Consider the following 16,579-nt stretch of genomic DNA (forward strand, 5'->3'; position numbering starts at 1 on the left):
TTCATTTGATTTTTCATTAATTCGTAAACCACTTCGTGGAGAAGAAGGGGGATGTGTCTAGAACAGTAACTATATGCCAGGGATTTTCACATACTTATCTCCAAATCACTATAATGACATTATGAGATGAGCACTATTATTCTAAATTTATAAATAAGGAAAACAAGACTCAAAGTGCTTTAGCAGGCATGTGAGACACTCAAGTGTAAGCTCTTTTCCTCCTCCTCATGCCATATACTCAGGTTTCTGGAGAAACAACTGGAGAAACCCTTGAACCAAGGGGGAGTACAATCTGCCAGAATCAAAGGTCAGAGTTATATCAAACCCTGTATTGAGGAAATCCTGAGGAACACAAATAAACTTGTCAAATTTTATCTGGAGAACCAGGGAAATAACTGCTTCCCACTAGGTTTAGGATTAGGGAACAGAAACATTCCCAGAAGGGATAGAGCCCACATGGTAGTTATAGTTGTGGGGTAAGGAAATAGAGGCTACAGGATTTATAACTGGGAATCAGAAACATTAGAAAATTCGAAATCAGGCGAAACTCACTCTAGTGGGAAACACATTGGAGAGGACACATTTGGATCTTAAGTATAGCATGTGCGTGGCCCTACACGTTCGGTTCAGTTCAGTTACATTAAATGTGCTGGGTACTGTAACAGGTGCTAGGAATACAAAGGAACAAATGGTTCCTGCCTTCAAGACACTGGCATGGGGAAGTCAGTTGATAGAAATAGGAGACAGAGTGCTGGGGAGTCTTTTCTAGAAGGTTTCTGAAAACCTATAGTGATCCCAGAAGTGGCCTAGAAGGGTAATCTATGGGTTATTAAGAGCAGGCAGGCCAAAGTTTCTCTCTTTACCTAAAACTGGGATTGATGATCAGTAGTCTTGTCCACCTAGCACCTACGTATGAGCAGCAGGATATATGTTGCCCCCTGCTTAGGCCCTACTCAAAGAAAAATAATTAACAAAGTAAATTTAAATATGGCTTTAGGTGACTGAATTAGAGGCCTTATTGCTTTTATGTTCAATGCTTAGAACAAGGATTAAAACTTCTACTTCCTTTTCCAGTATTCCAATTGACAGTTATGCATTCATGAAACCTACCAATGGGCCAGTCATTTAGTGAGCATTTAATACATTATTGAACAAATGAACAAAGCAGTTATGAGCCACTGTGTGAAGTGCTATCAAAAATACAAAGATATACTTTGAAGATGTAAACATTTATGAGAAGAAATTAAGACATGAAATAATCAGCAAACAAGCTAAGATGTCTGTGAGTTAGGAAAAAGGGAGATTAGCAAGGGCTAGGGCAGACAGCACCTATCAAGAGACTGAAGAGAAAGAAACAGAGAAGGAAAAGTGTTGATCAAGAGACCTGTATTCTCGTTCTTTCAGAAACTAGCTATGTCACCCTGTATTGAACATTTCCCCCTTGTATTCCTTCCTTTTCTCACTTTTACAATGAGGAAACTTTCAGTGATCTCTGAAGACCTTTCCAACTCTTAATTTTTATGTTTCTATTTCTAGATGGGGGACTCCCTCCTTTTTAAAGGACATACATTTAATTCATGTGGTTAAAAAAAAAAAACAAAAAAAAAAAAAAAAAAACACCACCACCACAATTATCAATTGGTACATTGAAAAGTTCTGCTCCCATCACCGTCCAATGGGCTAACCTTTATGGGTAACCACTTTTATTACAATCTCAGGGATCCTTTGATGGTTTTCAAAATACAAACACATATTTATATCTTCTCCCTTTATTAAAAGGCAGCACACTAAACACACTTTCAGCACTTTCCTTTTTAAACTTAATGATATATTAAGCTGGAGATGTTTCCTTATCAGTACTTATAATTTTTTTCCCCTGTAGATGGACTATACATTGAATGTATTTCTCCAAAATTCATGTTGAAACCTAATCCCCAAATTATAGGCATTTGGAGGAGGGTCCTCTGAGAGGTGTTTAGGTTATGAGGGCAGATTAGCGCCCTTATTGAGGCACTAATATCTAGCATATGTCAGTCTCCTTACCACTCTTCTTTGCCAGGGTTTTCTGGCTATTTTTGCATGTATATTTTTCCCATATGAGCTTTATAATCAGCTTGGATGGCTCCCCTTCTCTCATTTCCTTTGCTCCTCAAGAACCCTTATTAGTATTTTGACATGTTAAATATAGAAACAATATTGTTATGATGTTGAATTTCTTAGCCAAGAACAAAGCATGGTTTCTATTTGTTACTACTCTTGTGACCTAAAAGATAGTGTTAAAATTTAAAGGTAGAATTTGAATTTGTTCATGTTTGCTAGATTTGGAGAGGCAGAAAATTAGAGTGAATACATTTTTTTGGAGGGAGAATAATCTATGAGGCACATACGATTATTGGTAGTTTGGGGGCAGCAAAGAGACTAACTTGGTAAGAGGAGGGAAAAGAAGCTAACAGTGCCTGCTATGTTTCAGGAACAATGCTACGGATTTTTCACATTCTATCATACTTGACTGCAGAGCTGCCCAAACCTAGGGCTGGATGGGGCCAGATCAAGGATGAGCCTAGAGGTCCACCAGATACTCTGTAGGGTAATGCTCAGAGGAGTATCAAGATGAAAGCAGTATTTGAGGACAATTGCAGCGGCAGTGAGACAGAATAGTCTGGGAATGGAAAGGAAAAGTTAAATTCAGAGGGCAGCAAGACTCAGTAATCTGAAAGAAAAGTGACAAAGCCTTACTTAGGGTGAAGTCCTTGCTGTGGAGATAAATGTATAAATACAAAGGAGATTTCTTATCAGGGAGAACAAGCAAGTTCAACTGAAGAATTAAAGTATGGCTTTGCAGATGCCAATGCAGCCCAGACACAGTCAACTCCACTGTGTTCTTTGACACTGCTGTCTATGGTGAGCCCTTGGGCCAGCTCTCCATTGAGCTGTTTGCAGACAAAGTTTCAAAGACAGCATAAAACTTTCATGCTCTGAGCACTGAAGACAAAGGATTTGGTTATAAAGTTTCCTGTTTTCATAGAACTATCCTGGGGCCTATGTGCCAGGGTGGTGACTTCATACACCATAGTGGCCCTGGTGGCAAGTTCACCTGGGAGAAATTTGATGTTTCATCCTGAAGCATATGGATCCTTGCATCTTGTCCATGGTAAATGCTGGACCCAACAAAAACAGTGCCCGGATTTTCATGTATGCTGCCGAGACCAAGTGGCTGGATGGCAAATGTGGTCTTTGGCTAAGTGGGAGGGGGAATGAATATTGTGGATGCCATGGACTGCTTGGGTCCAGGAATGGCAGGACCACCAAGAAGTTCACTATTGCTGTCAACAACACCAACAAATTTGACTTCTGTTTTACCTTGACCTCCAGCTCATTCCTTCTGAGCTCAAGAGAACACCTTGCCACCCTCACCTGGCTCACTATAACCTATAATCTTTGTGCTCTCACTGAAGTTCTTTGGCTCCATATTTTTCTTATTCTCCTCCAAGTCCAGCTGAATTGCAGCATTAGGTTTATGATGATGAAAGGAAAACTAAAGAAAAATGAAGACTGTTTTGAGCCTGGACTATTGGAGAAAAGTGGTACCTTGGTAAAGATAAAGAAGTTGGGGAGAGGAAAGCAAAACAATTTCATCTGAAGAGCTTAAAGGGAAGTGGGATACTCAAGTTCCTTCTAGGTCCTGTATGTAAGCAAAGTGCATGCAGTTGGCAAAAGGACAAACCAGTTTTTAGCACAAAAATCTAAATTTAACCCAAAACTTTGGGTTTCACCATTTTAGTAAATAATATATTACCCCACGTATTGTTGCCTACTGCCAAGGAGAGTTGGGTTAGCAAAGGGGAAAAGGCAACTTTCAGCTTTCCATCTTAATGAAAGCCTTCTCAAAGGGCAGAAGCCATACCAGAAGCATTTTGAAGTTTATGCCCTTAAGTACCCTGTAGGTATTCTCTTGCTCAAACTTAAAGCTCTCTATTTCTCATTTCCTGGGTTTTTTTTTTTTTTCCCTCTTCGGGATCAAGTATTAAACTTGTTTTAATATATAATCAAATGTGATATAACTTCACTAATAATCCTTTTTTGCTTCACCAAAGAATATCTCCAGACAAAAGTGTGGAGTTTGTGCTGTTATTAACTCTTCATTTTATCTTTCCTTGGCCTGGAGATGCAGGAATCCAGGGGCAAGGCAAGTGTACCAAGGAGCTTCAAGTCTATCCCATATGACCCACTCTGCAGTCTAGTCAGTGAGGAATTGTTTTAAGCATAGTTGAGTCTAGACTTACCAAAGTATGGTGCTTCTTATTTGGAGGGAGAGATGGGTGAGGGGGAATAAAAATACCCAATCCCATGTAAGGCCTCAATGAATAGATCCTTTTCTTAGATTCAAGTCTTGCTTTAACCAATAGCGCTTATAAAATCTGGGTGGAGATTTGTGAAGCTCTGCCACACTATACATAAGCATTTTTAAAGTTCCATTGTTATGACCAGCTTAGGAGTAGGGAGAAGTCCCAAGCCTCCTTATATTACAAACGTGGCAGGTCTTTGGGAAGAGAAAGAAAGGACTGGCTGCTCAGTGTTAGTTGGGCGATATTTCTACTTTGCACTTACTCCATTTCCTGAGCTGCACTGGTATGGCTTTTAATTGAGGGGATGTAGTCGACAGAGTAGAGTGGGCTGCAGGAGGAAGGACACGGTTAAGTGTGTCAGGTTAAGTGTGCCCACCCCACCCCTCCACTTTTCTGAGATATAACTGCCATGTAAGATTGTGTAAGTTTAAGGTGTACAATATGGTTTGATATACATACATACTGAGAAATGATTACAATAAGGACAGTTAACAAACACATCCATCATCCTACATTTTTTTTGTGGTGAGAACTTTTAAGATGTACTCTTTTAGTAACTTTTAAGAATACAGTAGTTATAGTCACTATGCTGTATATTAGATCACCAGAACTTGTTCATCTTATAACTAGAAGTTTGTGCCCTTTGACAACCTTCCCCCATTCCCCTGCCTTCTCCCCACCCCAACCCTGGCAACCATAAATCTGTTTCTATACGGTTGATGAAAAAAAAAAAATCTTTTCTTCTTTTAAGTAGGCTCCACACCCAATGTGGGGCTTAAACTCATGACCCTGAGATCAAGAGTCACATGCTCTATTGACTGAGCCATCCAACCGCTCCTGAGGTTGTTTTTTTTAGATTTGATATATGTGAGGTCATACAGTATTTGCTTTTTTCTGAGTTATTTTACTTAGTGTAATATCCTTAAGGTTAGCATAAAGCCATCAAGGTTGAGCTCTTAATTTATGTTCTGAAAGTAAGATGAGAGGACCAGTTCCGTATCTTGAACAGTAACCAACACAAATACACGTAATAATGGTCAAAAGAATTCTTGGAGAACCAAAGCTTGGTGAGTTAGGTCTAGAATTTTATCAATTCAGTTTTCATGGTTTCCTTAAGGTATAGTACACCTTTAACTCTTGTCTTGGGACCGTAGTTGACTTAACAGGAAAGGAGAGGACAACGAGACCTCCAAAATCTTTCACATTTTCACACGTGAGTTTGTTTACCTGTTGTGCCAGACTTTCACTCCTGAAAGAAAAAACAGCATGGAAGAAAGGGTAGTTGGTCATGTCTGAAAAGCAGTATGGCATAGTAGAAATAAAACATGGATCTTGGGAGGCAGACCAACTGGGGGAAAAAAATCTGAATTCTATTTTCTACCTGTGTATCACTTATCTAGAGTCTGTATTTTCTCCTTTGTAAAATGGGGATAGCACCTACTTTTGCAGAGATTAAATGAGGAAATTTACTTGAATACATTTAATAGTTGCTAAATAAATGCGTGGTAAATTTAGTTCAATGTGTACTAATGCCCAGCATTTTCATTTGTACGCTTGGTAAGACATTTAAGTTGAAAATTCTTTGTATGTTAATTTCAGCGGTTATCAGAATCACCCAGAATAGAAGGTAAGAAAATGAAAGCATAATTGTAGTCACTAGTTATACACAATCAAAAATTATTTTAATCTTTTTAGTATAGAACATATAAAGAAAAAAATACATAAAGAACCCTCACATATCCATCATCCAGCTTCTTAATTATCATCCTCTGTTTCCTTGATATTGCCAAAAATTTATACCCTGTTGCCACTCCAGATTATTCTGAAACAAATCCTAGATAAAATATTATTTCCTCTTCAATTTCAACAGCTCTCTAAAAGATTCTTGTTTAGGGGCACCTGGGTGGCTCATTCAGTTGTGTCTGACTTTTGGCTTCACGAGTTCAAGCCCCACATAGAGCTCTCTGCTGTCAGCACAGAGCCCGCTTCAGATTTCAGTCCCAATCTCTCTCTGCCCCTCCCCTGCTCACACTCTCTCTCAAAAATTAACATTAAAACTTTTTAAAAAGAGATTGTTTAAAAAACTTAATCATAACAAAACATCGTAACTCAACAAAAGTAGTAGGATTCCTTGGTACCATCAAATATCCAATCACCAGTGTGCAAGACACATAGCCCATTTAGTTAATGAATTTATAACTGCATTTATATACCTCTTTTTTTTATGTTTATTTATTTTTAGAGAAAGAGAGTGGGAGCACAGGAGAGGCAGAGAGAGAATCCTAAGCAGGCTCCATGCTCAGCACGGAGCCTGATGTGGGGCTTGATCTCACAACCAAGATCATGACCTGAGTAGAAATCAGGAGTCTCAGGCTTAACCAACCACCCATGCACTCCTATAGCTCAATTCAAGAAAGAGAAAGACTCCAAATTCCAAGCCATTCCTGAGATGCAAATTAAAATTTAGGGGTATTAAATTGAAAGACCTCCCAATAGTCACTTGCCATGCGTGAAGATGTAATCATTTCCAAATTGTGCAGGAAACACAAACAATACGTTGGTTGTAAATGTGAAGAAAGACACTATTAATAGTTATGACAACTTGTTTTAATGGACTTTTATGAATCTGTGGAAAACCAGAAATACTTTGTCTTACTCAAGTCGAGCTGCCATAACAAAGTACTCTAGGCTGGGTGGTTTAAACAGCAGAAATTTGTTCCTCACAGTTCTAGAGGCTGGGAAGTCCAAGATCAAGGTGCTGGCTAATTTGGTGAGAGTTCTCTTCCTGGCTTGCAGATGGCTTCCTCATTGTGTCCTCACATGGCCTTTCCTCTTGCCCAAGCTGAGAGATCTCTCTTGCTCTTCTTCCTCTTCTTATAAGGTTACTACTAATCCCATCATGAGAATTCCACTCTCAGGATTGAACTGAACCCTAATTACCTCCCAAAGGCATTATCTCCAAATACTATCACATTAGGGGTTAGAGGTCATGGATTTTGGGGGGACACATTCAGTCCATAACACACCTACACATTTATAAAATGACTACCAAATTTAAGTCAGTAAGCTAGAATGCCACATCTAACTCCTTTTCTCTCCCTAAATTATTCTGGTTCTAAGAAACTGAGATCATCATTCCTGGAAATTTTTCTTTCTGCCCTAATATAATCCCCAGTGCAGGTGGAACCCAGAGCCTAATATCCCTACTTTCTCTCTCCATGTGCCACCTCAGTACCAAGGCAAAATTAAGTAAAAGTCCTTTTTTAGCTCCTATCAGGGGAATTTTTTCATGAAATGAACAATTTTTCCTCTCTTCCTAGGTTCTCTGTAATTCAAACAAAAGCTGAAGGATCTTTTTAAATCCTGCTAAACTTGCAAATTTGCCAAAAAAAAAAAAAAAAAAGTGTAGATGGGGCTGCTTGTAGTCATCCTTGGCCCTTCTCCAGGTTTGCTGGCTGCTATGACTGCATAAGCAACCATGTTTTTACTAGCTGTGGGTGTAGCTGCAGGAGCTGCAGCAAAGAATTTCTGTATCCTAAAGAAATTCTGAAAATCAAACCCCATCTCTCTCAATTTAACCAAATGATTTTGTTGTTGATCCTGAAAATATTAGGTAGGACTTGAAATAATCTGTCCTTCAAAAGTTGGCAGGGAAAAATCCAAAACTTTGCTCCCACTCTAACCTATTGACAATGCTGTGGAGAAACATCCGGTACATGGAGGACAACATGGCTGAACCTATCAAGATTAAAAATACATACATGCCCTTTTGCAGAGCAATTCCTCTGAGAACGGAGATGAGATGTACTTAAATATACAAGAAGGTATGTGTACAAAGATATTCGTCCAAGCATTAATTAGAATATAACAATTTAGAAACTCTATGTCTCTCAATTGGATGATGACTGTTTAAATAATCTGCAGGGGTAAGAAAAATATGTATCTTATGTATTCATATGAAAAAGATGTCTTGAGTGCAAAGTGTAGAAAAATATATATGGCAGCCTCCCTTTTACATAAAAATTGGGAATAATATTCTTTCTTACATGTATAGGCATGAAGAAATTCTGGAAAAATAAAAAAAGTAAGAGCAGAGGTTATTCTGAGGGTGGGAATTGTATGAATGAAAGACAGTGAAGATGTTTAAAAAGTATTCTGCACCAGTGGATGGATTCAAATAATTTTTAAAATCATTTGAAACCATAACCAACAATTATTAAATGCCCACTGCCTTAAAATATAGTGAGAAAATAAGGTTTCCCAAATGTAAAATATATAAAATATAAGGTTGAGTGAAGTGGCTGCTCCTAACCTGTTCCTGGAAATCAAAGTTCTTGGTGCTTCTGGGGAATGCTGAGATCATTGATTTTACCAAAGGATGTCACTTACTTACTGGAGGTCTTGTCTACAACTCAGAAACGGGTTAGATAAAGACAGAAGACCTCATGCTTCTGCAATCAATTTAAAATTCTTCAGTAGTCTGCCAAAAATGCACATTATTCTTCTGTAAATCTAAAAACGTGCAGGGAGAAACCAGTAATTGTATTGTGGTAGAACATCTTTCTCTTACTTTTCTCTAATGTTAAAATGCTACCCTAAGAGTAAATAAGGTTTTAGTAAACCTAGTAGGGGAAAGCCTTCCTTATTGATTATAGATTACTCAATTTTGAGTAGATATTGCTGCTTTCCAAAAGGCATGTGTTCACCACCAGTCTTAATTATCTTTCATTGCAAGTTTTAGTGACCTTGGCTTACAAAGCCATCTTGATCTTTTCCCTAAGAATTTCAGGTGACCAAAATGCACAATACCAGTGAACGCTATTAAATAACATTCCAATGTTTCCCAATGTGAATTACCCATACCACAAGCGATACTCATGGTTCTAGGTAGTATACGAACAAAGCAGCAAACAACGTCATATCATATAGTGAGTTATTATTGTTTCTTGTTCAAGCACTTGGCTGGAAAGAGTGTTTAGCTAGGTCTTAATAATTGACTTTGTTTTCATTATATTAATTTTTAGATATATAATTTCTGTTTTAGAGAGAGGGTGCAAGTGAGCGAGGGCAGAGAGAGAGGAAGAAAGAGAAATGGGGCTCACCCTAAGCAGTGCTCTTGTTCACCTGATGTGGGACTTGAACTCATGAACCATGAGATCATGACCTGAGCTGAAGTCAGATGCTTAACTGACTGAGCCACACAGGTACCCTAGACATTTTTTCTTATTGCCAGAGATCTGGGGCACAAATGATTGTCTGGATTATCCACGCTCATTGAAGCACAACAAACAGAAGTGCAGGTGCTGTTACATAAGTTTCAGGTCACAAATCACAAAAATCCAAATGTCTTTTCTCAGGGCCTAACTTTCCTTGACTCAAATTCACCCCATGGGCTTCTTAAAACACTTAGCTATCCAGGAATTGTATAGTGCACCATATAAACTGGAGTCAAACTGGTTCTCAATGCTACTTATTTTTGCTGTGAGTCCATAGTCAATCTACCAAATAAGGACAAATTGGCTACCTTGGAATCTGAGAGGAATAAATGATAACACACGTAGAGCAAACGGTATGCAGGTTAAATGCTGATTTCCCCTCCTCTTTACTTCTCTTTTTTCTATATTGTCTCCAAATGATCTCATTCACTCCCATAGCTTCAATTACTACCTTGATGTGAATAACTTCTAATTTTCTGCTAGCAATACTGAATTTGTTTTCAGAGTACAAAACCTGAAGTTAGGAGACACGCCCAGGTCACATGCCTAGAGTGGTTAGAGTCTAGGTTAGAAACCAGTTAAGACTTGAACTTGGGGCTCCTCACTCCAACTGCCATGGTCTTTCACCTTCCCATATTGCCTCAAGTTCTGCGGTAGTTTTTGCATCTGTCTCTCTCTCTTTTTTTTTTTTAACCACTGCCTCTCCCATAATTCAGCCCTAACTTATCTTTCACGTTTATAATGTACAGATGAAAAGACTGGCTCAGTCAGTGAAGTGATAGTTGGTAATGTGTATCTCAGAATTGCCCACAAAAGTTTTTTTCCCTACTTGTTAATTCCAACAAAATTAAAAAATTTTTTTTAATGTTTATTTTTGAGAGACAGAGAGGGAGTGTGAGCAGGGGAGGGGCAGAGAGACAGAAAGGGAGACACATCTAAAGCAGGCTCTAGGCTCTGCACGGTCAGCACAGATCCCGATGTGGGACTTGAACTCACTGTTAGATCATGACCTGAGCTGAAGTCAGACGTTCAACCGACTGAACCACCCAAGCACTCCTCCCAACAAATTTTTTAAAACCATGATATATATATATATATATATATATATATATATATATATACACACACACACACATATATATACATATATATATATATATAATACACATACTGAGAAGTCACCAACCCCCGAACCTACAGCACAATGAATCACAAAGTGAATACCCACGTAACCAGCACTTAGGTCAAGAAACCAAATGTTGCCAGCACCCCAGAAGCTCCCTTGTGCCCTCCTCCCAAATATTACTGCCTTACCCAAAGCATACTATTTCCTTTCTTTTTATAGTTTTTACTACCTAAACATAAATCCTTAAATCTAGTTTGGTTTTTGAACTTTCCAAAGTGGCTATATCAATATACATTCCAACTAGCAATGTACAGTTTCAGTTGTTCCAATTCTTGGCCACATTTGGCATTTACTGTAGTGTCTATTGTAGCCATTATTGTGAATGTGCAGCAGTATTTCATTGTGGTTTTAATTTGCATTTCCCTGATTGTAAAAGTTGGGTGCCTTTACATGTTTATTGGCCATTTAGATACCCTCTTTGGTAAATTGTTCAAGTCTTTTACCCCCTTTACTATTGGGTTGTCTTTTTTTTTTTTTTTTTTAAGTATTTATTAATTTTGAGAGAGAGTGAGCACGAGCAGGGGAGAGGGGCAAAGGGAGAGAATCTCAAGCAGGCTCCATGCTGTCAGTGTAGAACCCGATGCAGGCCTCGATCTCACAAACCGTGAGATTCTGACCTGGGCCAAAATCAAGAGTTGGACGCTTAACTGACGGAGCCATCCAGGTGCCCTGGGCTTTTTTTTTATTGATTTGTGGAAAACTATAAATTCTAAATAGGAGCAAAGCAGACACTTTTCTACTGTTGAACACATTTGTCTGGTGGCATTAGAATACCACAAACTCCCCTTATTCTGGCCCAAATTCACTAATGAACTCTCTCGGAGGTAATGTAGTCAACTTCATGTACTATCGCTAAAACAAAACAGAATCATTGTGCTAGGGAATTTGCTAGAGACAATGGTTTTGAAATGAGACCTGTATTGGAATCCTGCCTAACATTTATCAGCTTTGTGACTTTAGGCAAGTTATTTAGACTATTTTGGCCTCTGTTACCTTACTGGAAAAATGGGGTTAATAATACCTTTTTAGTGTTGTTGTGAGGGTTAAATGTGACACAAGACAACATATATAACCGATTTTGCACAGTGGCTGGCAAACAGTAACATTTAATAAGTGGTAGCTATTATAAATTTGGGTTATTTCTTTGTAGCCTTACATTTCTCTATGGAGGGAGAAAATGAGCAGATAGATGTCCATTCCTTTCTTAGCTGCTATAGTTCTCACTATAAAGTTAAAAAAAAAAAGCATTTGTTTTAGGTAATCTGGGAATTTGGTTCTTGTGACTCTGTCTCAGTACCTCTAGAGCAGGGCTTCACAAATTACCTATGGTGCAGTGAAGATTAGGTAACTGTTGCACAACAAACTGAGGGACCATAAGAAGAAAAAATATGGGTAATCAAATTTGTGAATTTATATTAAACCTGGTCAACCAGGAGATGCAGAGGCTGATGGTGATGGCCCTGGAGCATGCTCAGGAGGCAGATGGTGCAGAACGAGAGTCTCCTTATCACCCTGTTCATATAGAAAAATGCCTAACAGTTGAAGTCATTCTGAAAACCCAATGAATCAAAGAGGTCTGCAAACAACAAACAGTACAGTGGGGGAGCATAACTATGTGGACAAGGGCCAAGTGACATGTGATCAAGTCAGTGCGCTTAAATCTGTGATTCAGAAGTGTGAAGATATGAAATAAAAAGAAAGGAGTTGGCTTTCACTGACACCTAGAAAAAAAGGCATTATTTAACAGTAATGTAAGAGAAAAAAAGATGATCTTAATGGCATAGAGGACACACAGTTTGCATATCTGGGGGAAAAAAACAAACCCAAAACCTCTCATCATCAAAAAAAAAAAAAAAAAAAAAAAAAAAAAAAATTTCTCTCTGGTGAAAGATCATAGGTACCTCTATTAAATATGAATTACTAGAAAAAGCTATTTAAACAAAGACATATAAAACAATGCAGATCCACAGACATAAAACTAGTCTTCAATTACTGTAAGTTCCCAAATTCTTATTCACTTTTTGTAAATGCCTTGTCTAGGAACAATAGCAGAGGGTTTGCAGACTGGCATTACCCTGTGGACCATACTTTGGTAGCACTGCTCTGGAGCACTGACAAAAATCAGACTTCTGAATCTGAAGGGCTGAAGTTAGAGCCTGGAAAGTGGGACTGAACTGAAGGGTTGCTCTTGTTCCTGAGTCACCAGCTAGACACCTACTGTTTTGTTTTTTTTTTTTCTTTTTTAAAGTTTGTTTATTTATTTATTTATTTATTTTGAGAGAGACCAAGACAGCACGAGTCAGAGAGGGGCAGAGAGAGGGAGAGAAAATCCCAAGTAGGCTCTGCACTGTAGAGCCTCACGTGGGGCTTAAACCCAGGAAACCCTGAGATCACCACCTGAACCAAAACCAACATTTGGGCGCTTAACTGACTGAGCCACACAGGCGCCCCCTACTGTTTTTTTCTAGCCTTAAGTACAACATTGAGTCACTCTAGCTCAAAAACCGTCTATTATTCCCCTTGTATCTAAGATAAAATCCCTATCCTTTAACATGGCATCCAAGGCCTTCCAGGCTGGTTCCACACAACTTTTTTACTCTGATTTTCCACTAGACTGCACTGTCCAATATAGTAGCTACTAGCCATGTGGCTATTGAGCACTTAAAATGTGACTAATTTAGGAATTAAAATTTTAATCTTTAATTTAAAATTAAATAATGAATGATACATAATTCAAATACTGCAATACTTTTAAGTATGTTCAGAATGACTGGGCATGTTAATCTACTTTTTCAACTGTAAATTTTATGGAATCAAGTATTGAGGTATGTTTAAACATAAAATACACACCAGATTTTGAACACATATTTAGTAATGAGAAAAAGACTGCAAAACATTTAAAAACATTTAATATTTTTAAATATTGATCACATATGAAATGATACTATTTTGACTATACTGGATTAAAATTAAATTAACATTAAAATTAACTGCAATGGTTTCTTTTTTAATGTGTCTGGCTACTATAAACTTACATATGTGGTTTTATATTTATATTGGACAGCGCTAGCCTAGATAATCATGCCCAAACCTAAGAATAACTCTGGATTCTTCCCGTTCCCTCACTCATGTCAACTCATTAGCAATACAGGTCAGGTCTAATCACCAAATATATCTTCAAATTATCCACCTTTTCTCTATTGCTACTAACCATGTTACTCCTTTCCTAAAACCCTTCAATGCCTTCTACTGCGCTTAAACTTACCAAGGCAGCCGACTGCTTCTACCATTCTTGCTTTCTAAACTTGTTACATTGGCCTCCTTGCTATGCACAACAAACTCTTTCTCACCTTAGGATTTTGCTCTGCTATTCCCTTTAGTCTCAAATACTGCCCTTAACTTATTCCCATTTAGGTCTTAGTTCAGAGAATACCTTCTCTTGATCAACCAAGAAGCTACTTCTTGATCAACCTCCAAAATTTTGCCTGTTCACTCCCCTAGAGAAACGCTTTATTCAAATACCCTTTTATTTTCTTAATGGAGCATATTATAAGATACTATCTTTCCTTTTGTAAAACTTATTTATGGTCTGTTCCTTGCACTAGCAACAGGAGCAGGAACCTTGTTGGTTTTGTTGCTGCTTAATCTATTCCAGTATTTACAACAGTGCCAGTTACAAAAGGGTGTTCATGAAACAACTTCAATGAATATCTAATTGCCTGCCAGACATATCTGCTTGGCTGTCTCACAAACACTTCAAATTCAACCAGGTCAAAACAGAACCTTATAACATGTTACTCTTCTTCCCTGTTTCTAATCTCAGTGAAGACAGGACCATCTTTCCAACTGCTTCCCAACACACCTGGGAGTCATCTTTGACATCTCCCTCTGTCATTCCCTTACCTGCTCAACTAAATCACCAAACTCTCAATAACTACTTTGGCCACACTCTTTACACTAGTTGTCACTATCTCAGTCCAAGGCATTACTCTCTCACATATTACTGTTTTTTCCAAACTGTTTTCCATGCCTCTGAGTTTTGCATAAGTCTGATCTGCCTACCATGCAAATCCATTTCTATGACACTTTTACTTAGCAGGTTCCTCTTTGCTCTCAAAAGCTAATCTCTGCACATACCACTCAAGGTCTTCACGATTAAACGTCTTCAAGAACATCTCTAGGCACTCCTAAAACAGCATTATCTTCTTTACTCAACACTCTCTTCAGTTTGTCTCCTAACTTTGCATGCATTGCTTCCTCTGCCTGGAAGACTCTTCCCCAATTCCTTATTAAAGCTAATTTACTCACCTCCCTCCCAGGTGAGTAAAGGATTTCTCCTGTATGGGATTTCGCAGTATTCAGCAGTTTACCCTCATTTACTACTGATGTTTCCTATTTACTTGTCTGCGCTCTATGGCAGATCAAGGAGGGCAAGGATTCCGTAACAATCATTAGTTCAACGTTTACTCAAATCAACTCAATGTTAAAGCATATGATATAAAAAACTTGACAAGTTTTTATCAACTGAAGCCTTGAAAACATTACATCAAAAGAAAACAATGTGGCTCCTATGCCACTTACTTTGCTTCTGTTTTAGGCAAAATGTTTTAATATGTTAAAGACTTACAAGCCTTTACCACGTCAATATCACAAAAGGATAACTGGAGATAAATTACTTATCTGAAGTAATCACAAAATCAAAAAGTAATATGGATTTCATTTAAGCTTGTAAACTCTCCTGGATTGAACTCTTGGCGCTGTCTCAGATATTACCAACTCCTAAATATAGGAAGCCAAAATTTGCACGTTAGCAACTTGGGAAAGCCACGTAGGAAAGTCATTCTTAAACTCATCTGTTAAAAACATACCGGTGTGTTGGATTTCTTAGCAAATCATCACAAGTAAATTAACTTCCAAAGACTTTTACTTTGTAAATTACAACCTCCAAATAAACTTTTGCTACTTTCTTAATAAAATACAACACAACAAAAATCTTGACATTCCAGCCACGGAAACACAGACCTCTACCTGCGAGGTGACAGTAATCCAAGGAAAATTAGCAAGCAATTATTTTAGGGTCTCTTAAGTACGAGACGCCTGTGACACCACCGGTATGTTAAACAAACAAACAAACAAAAAAAGGCTATAGAAATAAGTACGTCTTCGTCATGAACCTGACTGCTCAGTTTATGGAAGTGGAGAAGGACCATCCTTCGTTCCTCCTCTTGTACCTCAACCGCTACTCCTGTCCCAATCTGGCTAGTTGAATCTAGGGCCACTTTAAGTTAAATCCTAGCCTGCTGGCTGCTCTTCCGTCTCCCAGGACTCTGCTGGCGACTCTGGTTAACCTCGGAGTGGGGATTCCCCGTCTCGGCGGTCTTGTCAGAGAGAAAAGAAGGTAGGTACACGCACTTTAGTATCCCAACCGCCAGCCCCCGCAGAAAGAGGCGGGAAGACTCGGCCACCAGCCGGGCTGCTCCACCGCGCACATGGCCGGCCGCAGCTCCCACCCCCGTGCCGCGCAGGCGCCGGGCGAGCCGGGACTTGTGGTCGCCGAGAGCGGATCATTCCGCCGCTTTCTTTGTGTGGCTCGGGCTCCACAAATGGCATATTTCCCTTTCGACCGTTAAAAAGAAATATCAGACCTGTCGTCCCTTTCCTCCTGCTAGAATGGGGTCAGGGAGTGAGTGGGGGAGCGATCTGCGGCCAAAGGCAGGGGCGGAAAGGCTCAGGCGAGGGCTTGACAAGGGCCGGGTCCGGGAGGGATGCTGGGAGCTTTGACTCACTCGCACACCATGTGTCCCTCCGCGCGCAGCACGGGGGACTTTTCG

General features: G+C 39.0%; 1 long non-coding RNA gene across 2 annotated transcripts; it reads right to left on the reverse strand.

The window, feature by feature from the left end:
- Positions 1 to 5,410: 5,410 nt before the first annotated feature.
- Positions 5,411 to 16,577, reverse strand: LOC132669127 (uncharacterized). 2 transcript variants are annotated; one of them, XR_013556276.2, is made up of 3 exons: positions 16,161 to 16,577; positions 11,905 to 11,971; positions 5,411 to 5,595 (listed from the first exon to the last, which is right to left on the reverse strand). It is a non-coding gene; the product is annotated as an uncharacterized LOC132669127 (long non-coding RNA). The 2 variants fall into 2 exon arrangements; XR_009606016.3 differs by having other exon boundaries at positions 11,905 to 16,577.
- Positions 16,578 to 16,579: the final 2 nt, after the last annotated feature.

The sequence above is a fragment of the Panthera onca genome, chromosome B3 (assembly GCF_046562875.1).
Source record: "Panthera onca isolate mPanOnc1 chromosome B3, mPanOnc1 haplotype 2, whole genome shotgun sequence".
Classification (NCBI taxonomy): Eukaryota; Metazoa; Chordata; class Mammalia; order Carnivora; family Felidae; genus Panthera; species Panthera onca.